Source organism: Olea europaea, chromosome 3, assembly GCF_002742605.1.
Source record: "Olea europaea var. sylvestris chromosome 3, O_europaea_v1, whole genome shotgun sequence".
Lineage (NCBI taxonomy): Eukaryota > Viridiplantae > Streptophyta > Magnoliopsida > Lamiales > Oleaceae > Olea > Olea europaea.
Genome location: NC_036239.1, coordinates 4457286 through 4461976, shown reverse-complemented (window position 1 = coordinate 4461976; position 4691 = coordinate 4457286).

Sequence of the window (4691 nt, the reverse complement as noted above, 5' to 3'; positions counted from 1 at the left end):
CCCCTACAAAAATTCTTCCCACAATGTCATCAAGCATATATTTCTATTGCATGATTGTTACGATAGTTTAGATAAAAATAAAGTAAAATAAATTTATTAAAATCTTATCACTTGTATTTAGGTGCGGACCCATTAAGGGTCCAGTGAGTGCAATTGTCCCTACGGGACTTTTAATTTTTGACATTGAAAAAAAGCCCAAATAGTTTGTCCATTATTTTTAACCCAATCCCAATCATTTTTTATTTAATTCTATCTCGATCCCATCTGAGTCCTCCTCTACTTATATTGTTTAATATTTTCACGAGTTTTTGCTTATTTTCATTGGAGGAGAATTATCAAAGAATATCTAGGAAGATTCGTACGCGTCTAGATAGCTTTCATGGACTATAAAGAAGGCGCAAAAAAGCTACTAATAAGAGTAATTGCTGGAATATACCACTTTTTTCTTTTCTCCTATAATACTATGTGATGTACTTAATTACCAAGAAATTTATGAAGTATTCTGTCATTTTTACACCACATTTATTTGCAAAGTGCTATGCTCAATATCACTTAAAGTTGATCCTCGAACTTCAAAAAAGAGCAATTTTACCCCCCAAAAATAATCCTTCATGATAAACCGTTCAAATTCTCATCAAACTTTTACTTAACTCTCATGAAAATATGTCACACTTCAAATCAATGGGCACGACACAAGTTCTAGAAACAAAGTATAATTTCACAGAACTTACAAAGATCGCTCGATGATTTAACATACATTTGAACAATTTTTTACTTTAAAAATCTGTTGATTGTCTATAAGTAAGAGTTCATGACTAACTTACTTTAAAGCGTAGGAGTGGTATAATTTTTCCCAATATTCTTTATCAAAGTTGATTTGGGTCAACTTCAAGAAAATTCTTCACTATTAGAAGAAGTTGATCAAGAACAGAATATTTAATCAGAAAAAGCAATTAGTACCACCTGTCACTGCAGTCCATGTACAGTTGGTGAACTAAGAAAAACTAATAACTCTCTCTCTCTCTCTCTCTCTCTCTCCTGTGCCTGAAACTGTGTTCCAAAAGCTTCTTCAGTCTAGGTAGGGGTGTTAAATGAGTCTAGTTGAATCGCTCAATTCGGCCATTGTGCAAGCCTACTTGTGTTAACCTGTAAGGTGAGTTGGGCTTGAGACGGCTTGTTTCATCGAATGTGGCTCGATTTGTACCACGAACTCGCTTCATTGCAAGACGAGCCGAGTTGGCTCATGATTCAATTTTTTTTTTATTTATTTATTGAAATTGCTTTTTTATTCAGTTATGAGTTATGACGAGCCAACTTGACTTATTAGCGGTGCGAATGACTTGACCTATTTAATACATTCAAGTCTAGAGGAGGCTACAAGAAATAAGTAATTAATCACTGACTAAATTATCCTACTATGGACAATTGGTTTTGCATTAATTTCTTTGCCGAACGTGGAAAATGTTGAAGTTAAAAAACTGCAAAATGAGTAGTTTTATTGACGAAAATTGCATGGTTCGGCAAGCATGGCCGGAGTATCCGGCTCATGCAGGCCTAGTGAAAGTCATATTCAGTATAGTTGATTGTAAATTGCCTCAAGTCGAAGCACTTTTGACGGGACGCTGTTTTTAAATTTTTATTTTTTGGCGAATTTTATTTGGAAATCAAATATTTTATAAAAAAAAATAAAAAAAAATAAAAAGGTTGAATCCCAACCTTGAAGGCCCCCACCGTCCCGTCCCTAAAGTTTTGTGAGGGAGGTAAATCGCGGGATGTGCCCCAACAAGTTAGGGAACAAGAGCTGCATGTACACTGCGCCTACAAGGAGTTCAATTTCATGCTTCAAAAATCGAACCCTCACACTGCGGTTGCCAGTAAAGCATGAAATAACATCACTCCTATCCTTTACACCACTAGGCTATGCCCCGAGGGCAATGAAATATTTTATATATGGCATTTTTTTGGATGGATTATTTTTCTTTGAACAATTTGATTGTACTCAAAAGTTACTTTCTTTAAAAGCATATCTCCAATTAGTTTCTTATGTGCTTAAGTCAGCTAATTAAATTAATTTTGCATATTTAAGTGTTTTGTAATTTTATTAAGGAAAGATTCAAATACTCAGATTACGAGTGCCATATTCTTATAGAGTTTCCTCGGAGCAAACCCAACAATTATCGACTAAAAATAGTAATGTCTAGATATTGAACTTATGAAACCATCAATAGTTTATGTTATACGGTACATTATATGTAAATATGACATGACTTAAAATTGTTATCAAATAATAATTGTGATCCAGAATCCCAATCATTTTTTATTTAATTCTATCTCGATCCCATCTGAGTCCTCCTCTACTTATATTGTTTAATATTTTCACGAGTTTTTGCTTATTTTCATTGGAGGAGAATTATCAAAGAATATCTAGGAAGATTCGTACGCGTCTAGATAGCTTTCATGGACTATAAAGAAGGCGCAAAAAAGCTACTAATAAGAGTAAGTGCTGGAATATACCACTTTTTCTTTTCTCCTATAATACTATGTGATGTACTTAATTACCAAGAAATTTATGAAGTATTCTGTCATTTTTACACCACATTTATTTGCAAAGTGCTATGCTCAATATCACTTAAAGTTGATCCTCGAACTTCAAAAAAGAGCAATTTTACCCCCCAAAAATAATCCTTCATGATAAACCGTTCAAATTCTCATCAAACTTTTACTTAACTCTCATGAAAATATGTCACACTTCAAATCAATGGGCACGACACAAGTTCTAGAAACAAAATATAATTTCACAGAACTTACAAAGATCGCTCGATGATTTAACATACATTTGAACAATTTTTTACTTTAAAAATCTGTTGATTGTCTATAAGTAAGAGTTCATGACTAACTTACTTTAAAGCGTAGGAGTGGTATAATTTTTCCCAATATTCTTTATCAAAGTTGATTTGGGTCAACTTCAAGATAAGGTTTTCGGTGGAAGTTAGGATAAAAACCCAAGAATTTTCTCTTGTTCTTGACTGATTTTAATGCTTATCTAATCAGACAAAATATTCATCAGCAAATTGTAGGAATAGTTATGGGGACGACAATATTTGGTTGCGTGTTAGCGGCATAGGTGTGTCGGCCCACATAAAGTTCCATTGAAATTTGTAAAGGTCGGAAAATTAAAGAAGCAGCAAAAGGTTTTCTGCAATGAATGCACTTCTCGTTTTATTTTATTCATCCTGAAATTAGGTTAGTAGTATACTGAGGGCCTGTTTGACAAAACTTTTAAAAAGTTCAAAATTATTTTTGAACGTACTTTATTTGATTAAAACAATTTTAAAAAAAAATTGATCTAAGCAGCTTTTTCATAAGAAGCAAAAGCAAAAAAACATAAACTATGCCAAAATGAAATATAAATTATTATGTGTTAAAATTATTTAATGTTATCTAAATATACTCGATATAAGCACATGATATTACTCCCTAAACTCGTAATTATAAACTGGTAACAATTAAAATTCAAAATCAACAATTAATTTTAACCACATATTTCATGGGACCTGCAACTTTTTAATTATACATTACATTAACTTTTATCAAAATTTACTAAAAATCTGATTTTTAAGTCTCATCAAACATGGCATAATAGTGCGTGTTGACGTGGAGATTGAGAGACTAGCGAGGGTTTTCTACATGGTTGACTATAAAATTGAAATTTGTAAAGGGAACAAAACGACCCTTAATTTGCCGGATTATGACTACAAAAATCCTGTAATCAATGAGTCAACAATTTGGTCTGCAGCCCAACCAATATCGTCAATTTCATAATTGACACAACACGACACACAAGAGTGTGTTTGGCAAGTTCAAACAGGTCAATTTCTAGACTTAATTGACCGTGCTATTAAGAGAACATTTTCCTCCTCTTAAATTTATATTTTTTACTTTTAAATAAAAAAAATATTATCATATTAAAGCTTAATTTACTGTCATAATAAGTAATTTAATTTCTAACTGCATGCTCATAACCGTAAGTTACTTTAAAATAAGCTTGCTTATGCCTATACTTTTTATAAGCCTAGACAAATATTGTTTTACCAAAGGCTGACACAGTGACGCTTGCCACATTTTAGACCCCATTTGGCCCTTATTTTTTGAAATTAAAATAGGTGAAATCGTATTTTTTTTAAAGAATGAGTGATTGAAAAAGAATGAAAAGTTTTCAATTTACGTATAATATTATTTTACGAAAAATTACATGATTGAAAATAGAAAAGAGAAAAATAAAATTTAATTTAATGAGGTCGAACTGGGCTTAGTTTTACGTAGAATGAGAAAATAGCCAATTGAACTTGGACAAAATGGCATCAGCATCACCATAAGCATTTCTATTTCCTTGGAGGACTAAATGCAATGTTTGATTCTCACAGTTTCACTAAGTCCCTGTTTGGCCCCATTAATTTCCAATCTATTCCATTTCATTTGCATTTCTCCTATTTTCAATCACACAATCTTCCATAAAATAATATTACATATAAATCGAAAAAATTTTCTTCTTTTTTAACCACTCATTTCTTTTTCAAAAAACACAATTCCACTCATTTTCATTTCCACAAAATGGGGGCTAAATACCACAAGAATACTAGGTCCAAAAAAAAAAAAAAAAAAAAAAAATAAGAAAAAAAAACAATTCCCCC